This window comes from Stomoxys calcitrans, chromosome 1 (genome assembly GCF_963082655.1).
Source record: "Stomoxys calcitrans chromosome 1, idStoCalc2.1, whole genome shotgun sequence".
NCBI lineage: Eukaryota > Metazoa > Arthropoda > Insecta > Diptera > Muscidae > Stomoxys > Stomoxys calcitrans.
The window spans coordinates 14,683,866-14,692,443 of NC_081552.1; positions in this window are offsets into that span (position 1 = coordinate 14,683,866).

An 8,578-nucleotide genomic window follows, 5' to 3' on the forward strand; every position below is an offset into this window, starting at 1 on the left:
TAGCGATAGTCGGATCGCTCCTGAATCAAAATCGTTTCCAGCGTTTTCAGAACTGCGAAAACTTCAGTCTGAAAGACGCTTTACCCATCCAGAAACCTATATGAGTACCTTAATCGTAAGATCTCAATGATTTCTGCCCCGGTGTTCCTTCCAAACCGAATCGATCTGTGTACACAATATTTAAAGAAAAGGTGACATACCTCCAGCCCAGTGTAGCCTCCCTGGAAAAACGATGTACAATGTGTCAACGAGGAATAACAACGCGGTATACAGTCTGTTGAGCCGCATGTGCACTGGCGCCTTACCGCATCACTAGACCCAAACCGAACAGAAAAGTGCCTAATATTCAAGAAACGCCAGGTTACCAACTGATTCAGTCTGAGGACGCTCTTCGTTGCTGCAGGCCCAACACATAGGTGTAGAGACATTAAATCGTGTATGTCATTCAGCGCCCTCTACCTTCACTCAGAGATACTCAGTACCTTCTCGGTCATTCTGCGGATTGCATTTTTGCACAGATCCTGATACCAAACGAGACATACAGAGGTGAGAATTTTCCGAATCATCGCCTTGAACATCCAACGTACCTTTCCTTTCTAATCCCTTTGGCGAGAGTCCCTGGGGACAGCGCTAGCTCTACCTTATTCAGGACAGTTTTCTCAATAATACAACTGCCTATCGCCAATCTAGCCAACTTCCTCGAAGCACCCTGAACCAGGTCCATAATAGTATTCCAGAGATAATGTCTATTCACAGGAACAAGGTCGTTCTTAAAAGGGATCTTGCTAATGATCGCTACTTTTACATGTAAGTATATGGGTACAACAACGTCATCAGCATAGGCAATAATCTTCAATTCCCATCCTCCCCCCCCCCCCCAAAAAAAAAAACCTCCAAAACCTACCAAAAATATACATACACCAATCACGACAATTTGGGACTCAAATGAAAGGTATTTAAGATTAGAAAACGAATCTGATATGCAATTGTTTAGGGGACCACCCCAACCCCCAAAACACCCCTTAATCGAACATATTTACCGACCATGGCAATATGGGACTCAAATGAAAGGTATTTAAGATTAGAAAACGAATTTGATATCCAATTGTCGGACCAAGTGTTTGGGGGACCACCCAACCCCAACCCCTAAAACTCCCCAAAATCGGACAAATGAAAGGTCTTCGGAAATAAAGAACGAATCTGATATCAATATTTGGGAAGAGTGTCTATGGGGCCACCCCACCCCATATTTGCTGACTTTTGCAATAAGGGATTTAAATGAATGGTATTTGAGATTAGAAAACGAATTTGATATTCAATTTTGATGCCAATGGAAATATGGCGTTCAAATAAATGATACATATGTAGATATATGAGAATTGACCACGTGGCTGATATATCTTCAGGGCTTAGTATTTGGGGACCATCCCACTCCCCAAAACACCCCTAAATCGGGCCAGGCCTCCCCCATCCACCATAGGATGGGGGAGGCCTGGCCCACCAGAGGCTGATCCATGGGGCTTGAAATTGATCACCTCGAGCATGTCAAATTTTGAAGTGATTGCCAAACAGTCATTTATGGGCCGATCAGCTGTAAAAAGCATGCTGAGGGTATAAAAAGTAAAGTTAAACTTGAGTTTTTTATTTGCAACAACAACTATATTGGTGACACCTGCATGTCACGTACGGTCTGAAATACAATTGATTTCAACGTTATTGGAAAACTGTATTCTTGGAAGCAGAGCAGCGACAGAATTTTCAAATTGAACGTCAATTTTATCACATTTTGTGCATGCATCGTTTTGCAATGACAAATTTTGTTCTTTGCTGATGCATACCAACCAATACAACTTGCTACAACGAGGAAACTTTCAAAAATGGCAGACAAAATGTTGGACGCCAACCATGCTATAATCACAGTTTCCTCACGGCTTGACATGCATGGCTCTGTGGACGCCATTAACTCTCAGGTATCTTTGGCAGATATTTGCAAGGCTATTAAGACATTAGCCGACAAAGTCGAAATCCTACAAATTCAACAAAATAGAAAGAACAAGAATCGTCAACGATCAATATCTCGAAGCAGTGCCCGAGCTAACAAAGATTCAAGTGAGAATTTACTTTGATGGTACCACCAGAAGTTGGAGCTGCTGCTCAGCATTGCAAACCTAATTGCACTCGTTAGAACAATACATAGGGAAACTAGTTGGGAACAACAATAAAGAAAATCGTATACATATTTTCGACAAATGTACTTTTTAATTGACTCCGGTTCTGTGGAGTCTGTAGTTCAACCATCTTTACTTAAGGCAATGCTTAGCAATCCACCATTAAACTTTTCGCAGCCAATGGACACGAAATTCAAACCTATGATCATTGTGTTTTAAAAATAGACCTAGGTCTTCGACTTGAATCTAAGTTGTTGTTTATTATTGCGGGCATCAAATCGCCCATATTTGGAGCCGACTTTTTAATTAATCACAATTTAAAGATTGTTCTAAAAAGATGTCTCATTGACAATACGAAGAAATTAAGCAGCCGTGGTGAAATTCGGATGTGTGGTATTTTTATACCCTCCACCATAAGATGGGGGTATACTAATTTCGTCATTATGTTTGTAACTAGTCGAAATATTCGTCTGAGACCCCATAAAGTATATATATTCTTGATCGTCGCGACATTTTATGTCGATCTAGCCATGTCCGTCCGACTGTCCGTCCGTCCGTTCGTCTGTCTGTAGAAAGCACGCTAACTTCCGAAGGAGTAAAGCTAGCCGCTTGAAATTTTGCACAAATACTTCTTATTAGTGTAGGTCGGTTGGTATTGTAAATGGGCCATATTGGTCCATGTTTTAATATAGCTGCCATATAAATCGATCATGGGTCTTGACTTCTTGAGCCTCTAGAGTGCGCAATTCTTATCCGATTGGGATGAAATTTTGCACGACGTGTTTTGTTATGGCATTCAACAACTGTGCCAAGTATGGTTCAAATCGGTCCATAACCTGATATAGCTGCCATATAAACCGATCTTGGGTCTTGACTTCTTGAGCCTCTAGAGTGCGCAATTCTTATCCGATTGGAATAAAATTTCGCACGACGTGTTTTGTTATGATATCCAACAACTGTGCTAAGTATGGTTCAAATCGGTCCATAACCTGATATAGCTGTCATATAAACAGATCTGGGGACTTGACTTCTTGAGCTTCTAGAGGGCGCAATTCCTTTCCGATTTGGCTGAATTTTTGTATTTTATTTTAACTTTCAGCAACTGTGCCAAGTATGGTTTAAATCGGTTCATAACCTGCTATAGGTGCCATATAAACAGATCTGGGATCTTGACTTCTTGAGCCTGTAGAGGTCGCAATTATTATCCGATTTGCCCGAAATTTTGTACGACGGATCGTCTCTTGACCATCAACATACGTGTTTGTTATGGTCTGAATCGGTCAATAGCCCGATACAGCTCCCATATAAATCAATCTCTCTATTTTACATCTTGAGCCCCAAAGGGCGCAATCTTATTCGAATTGGCTGACATTTTACACAGGTCTCCAACATATAATTTAATTGTGGTCCAAACCGGACCCTATCTTGATATCGCTCTAATAGCAGAGCAAATCTTTTCTTTTATCCTTTTTTGCCTAAGAAGAGATGCCGGGAAAAGAACTCGACAAATGCGACACATGGTGGAGGGTATATAAGATTCGGCCCGGCCGAACTTAGCACGCTTTTACTTGTTAGCATTTCAATTCTTTCTACATCAATTGGACTCTTTAAAAAGTTGACTGATGAATTCATTGACATATCAACTACAACATTGACTCGTAAGCTATTAAGCCCATTATCGTCCACAACATCGAGACAACTGATAAACCCGTTGCATGTGGCCCACGTCGACTTTCTGGTGTAAAACTTCCGGCAGCAAAGGCAAAAATTGAATTTTTATTAGATTATAATAATATGTCGTCCCTCAAGAAGCCCATGGGCCAGGCCAATTCACATGGTCTCGAAGAAAACTGTTGGTTAGCGCGCATGTGGTGTTTACCGGAAGCTGAATTCCGATATCCCATAGCCAATATCAACGATTTTTCAGAGAGATTACATGGTATGTCCCTTTTTTACTACACTTGATCTAGTAAGAGCGTATTACCAAATCCCTATGGCAAATGAGGAGATCCAGAAAACAGCGTTTTGTACACTTTTTGGTCACGTTACATTTTTTATATAAACCATTTGGTTTGCGAAATCCCACCCAGACATTTCATAGATTTATGGATTCGGTTTTAAGGGGCCTTGGCTATGTTTATTACTACATAGATGTGATTATTGTCATGTCATCATCAATTGAGGAGCATAAGACTCAGTGGCGGGAGGTATTTCAATGCTAACGACATCATGGACTAAAAATAAATGTTAGCAAATGTTGTTTTGGCCAATCTGAAGTTCAGTTTCTAGGATGTATCATAAACGGCGATGGCTCGAAGCCTACGACCGATCGAGTAACCGCAATCGAAAACTATGCTTAGCCCGAAACGATTTGTGAACTTCATAGATTTCTTAGTGTTATAATAAATGCTGCTCAATTGCAGGCACCATTAAAAGAATTTCTCAACGATACGTAGAAGAATGATAAGATGAAAGTCCCTGGACATCCGAGGCAGAGAGATAAGTTTTGGATTGTAAGGAGAGCCTTGCATGAAGTACAACCATGCTTGCTCATTCAAGGTTACAGATATTGCCTCACGATGATAAATCATTTTCGCGCGCTGCCCAGAAGCAGTGTCTTTGAAAGATATGTCAGCACAAAACGCGTCAACAGTATTTTGGTCAAATTGGATTTAACGTTTTGGTTGTCCTAGGATGATAACAACAAATTTGAATCTGGATTATTCAAAGTACTTGTTAATTTACTGGATCTTAACGAACGAGGACAACGGCCTATCATCCCTAATAAAACGGGATGAGAGAAAGATGGCACAGATCTTTTAAGCCCGTATCAATGTGTTACAGTAATACGTCTTGGGTTGAAGTTCTTCCTACGGTATTGCTTGGTTTAAGAACGGCTTTTAAAGAAGATCCACAAGCTTCGCCAGCTGACCTTCTATATGGCGAACAAGTGCGATTACACCACGAGTTTTTCAGCCAGTCAAACATTTCTGCATCATCAGAATTTTAAAGAGACTTCGTGATCATTTCAATTTCTTGCGACCAGTTCCAGCCTCGCATCACAAAAAGAGTGAAATGTTTAAATTTAAGAACCTTAAGGATTGTACTCATGTTTTTCTACGCACAGATGCTGTTAGAGAACCTCTTGAGATACCTTGTATTGGACCATTTGAAGAGTTCAAAGAATTTCAGATCGAATATATACCATCATGATAAGGGGCAAAAATTTTACGTTTCCGTCGACCATCTGATAATGAACTACCACAACTACCTTCAAGCACACAACCATGTCCATCTCGCAAAAGTGTGTCGTTCCAAGCACTTCCTGACTTGGTCACTGGAGAGGGGGTGGATGTGGCAACCCAGAACTTCGCGACTTCTGAGAGTAAACGAGATGGCAGCCCTTCAGCTGCCAAACGAAGACGAAAGCAATTGCTAGTTGTTCGTGAGTGGTTTAGCCTTCAGCTGCAGACTTTTGTAAAAGTTAATTGAATTAATTGTAGCACAATTTTATATTAAATAAAGATATATGCGACAACAACTATAAAAGCTTCCACCCAGAAGGCTCAAACACTGAAAGTTTCTACCCAGAAAGTGGTCTCAATCTTCACACATTCATCCAAGAAATTTCAATCTTCTACATCGTATGTCCCACCAGAGGGATAAGGTTTTAGATATGGGAAAATCACCATCCTTAATCAATCACAAAAAATCTGAAAAATAACGTCTCTATGCCAAACATTTGTTTATTGATGATCTCAAGTCATATAAGATTTATACAAATCTGTGGGAGCTACGTACAACGCCGCAATAACATACATTAACTGCAGTATACAGAATCTTAAGGATAAGTCCAAGCGATTGCCAGCTACAAGGTCCAATGACTACTCAAAGAGCAATAAAGAATGGTTATTGCTCGAATGACACCCTTAAAATGTTTTCTGTAGGGTCTTGAAGCCATGATGAATTAGGTCTCAAGAATTAATACGACACATTGCATGATTCAGTGCAACATCATATAATATAGCCTCAGTAATGTCAGATAATCGTGAAGAATCCTTCATCAACGATCCATAGACAATCCCTTAATTTAATTAAAAAAAAAAAAAACAAGTAAAAGCGTGCTAAGTTCAGCCAGGCCGAATCTTATATACCCTCTACCATGGATCGAATTTGTCGAGTTCTATTCCCGGCATCACTTCTTTGGCAAAAAATTATATAAGAACAGATATGCTCTGCTATTAGAGCGATATCAAGATATGATCCGGTTTAGACCACAATTAAATTATATGTTGGAGACTTGTGTAAAATGTCAGCCAATTCGAATAAGAATTGCGCCCTTTGGGGCTCAAGAAGTAAAATAGAGGGATAGATTTTTATGGGAGCTGTATCGGGCTATGGACCGATACACGTATGTTGATGGTCATGAGAGGATCCAGAGGTCAAATCGGATAATAATTGCGACCTCTAGAGGCTCAAGAAGTCAAGATCCCAGATCGGTTTATATGGCAGCTATATCAGGTTATGAACCGAATTGAATCATACTTGGCGCAGTTGTTGGATATAATAACAAAACACGTCGTGCAAAATTTCATTCCAATCGGATAAGAATTGCGCACTCTAGAGGCTCAAGAAGTCAAGACCCAAGATCGGTTCATATGGCAGCAATATCAGGTTATGAACCGTGTTAAACCATACTCGGTACAGTTATTGGATATCATAACAAAACACGTCGTGCAAAATTTCATTCCAATCGGATAAGAATTGCGCACTCTAGAGGCTCAAAAAGTCAAGACCCAAGATCGGTTTATATGGCAGCTGTATCAGGTTATAAACCGATTTGAACCATACTTGGCACAGTTGTTGGATATCATAACAAAACACGTCGTGCAAAATTTCATTCCAATCGGATAAGAATTGCGATCTCTATAGGCTCAAGAAGTCAAGACCCAAGATCGGTTTATATGGCAGCTACATCAGGTTATGGAGCGATTTGAACCATACTTGGCACAGTTGTTGGATATCATAACAAAATAGGTCGTGCAAAATTTCATTCTAATCGGATAAGAATTGCGCCCTCTATAGGCTCAAGAAGTCAAGACCCAAGATCGGTTCATATGGTAGCTATATCAAAACATGGACCGATATGGCCCATTTAGATCGACATAAAATGTCGCGACGATCAAGAATATATATACTTTATGGGGTCTCAGACGAATATTTCGAGTAGTTACAAACAGAATGACGAAATTAGTATACCCCTCATCCTATGGTGGAGGGTATAAAAACAAAAGAGTGCTTAGTTCGGCCGGGCCGAATATTGGGAACCCACCACCATGGATTCTGCTTAAAACACACACAAAATAAATGTAGTTGAGGAACTGAACAAGGATAATCAAGAGACCGGTTTATATAGGAGCTATATTAGTTCATACACGGTCTTGGGCCACAGTTGTTGGAATTCGTAATAGAATACCGCATGCAAAATTTCAGCCAAATCGGATTAAAATTGCAGCTTGTAAGGACTCAAGAAGTCAAATCGGGAGATCGGTTATATGGGATTTGGACCGTACTTGACATAGTGGGTGGAAGTCATAACGGAACACTACATTCAAAATTTAAGCCAAATCGGGCAAAAATTCCGGCTTCCAGGGGCTCAAGAAGTCAAATCGGGAGATCAGTTTATATGTGAGCTATATCAGGTTATAGACCGAATCGGACCGTACTTGACACAGTTGTTGTAAATCATAACAGAACACTACGTGCACAATTTCAGCCAAATTGGAAAAAAATTGGGGCTTGTAGGGGCTCAAGAAGTCAAATCGGGAGATCGGTTTATATGGGAGCTATATCAGGTTATAGACCGAATCGGACCGTCCTTGCCACAGTTGTTATAAGTCATAACAGAACACTACATTCAAAATTTAAGCCAAATCGGATAAAAGTTGTGGCTTGTAAGGGTTCATGAAATGAAATCGGGTGGTCAGTTTATACGGGAGCTAGATCAGGTTATAGACCGACTTTAACCGTACTTGACACAGTTGTTGAAAGTCATAACGGAACACTACATGTAAAATTTCAACCAAATCTGGCAAAAATTGCGGCTTGTAAGATATCAAGAATTCAAATCGGAATATCGATTTATATGGGAGCTAAATCAGGTTATAAACCAATTCGGACCGTATTTCGCACAGTGGTGGGTACATAAATTTTTTTCATGGTTCCACGTTGCGTATAATAGATATGAATATAATAATATTATTAATACGTACCATGGCTCAAAGCTAAAAATGTTTCCGCAGAGGTTTAATTATATTTTTAAGTTTTAATCTCCTGCCATCTTCGTTTTATTTAATTTTTGTAGCCCAGTATAATTTAATTAAAAACTGAAAGTTCACATATGTAGAATA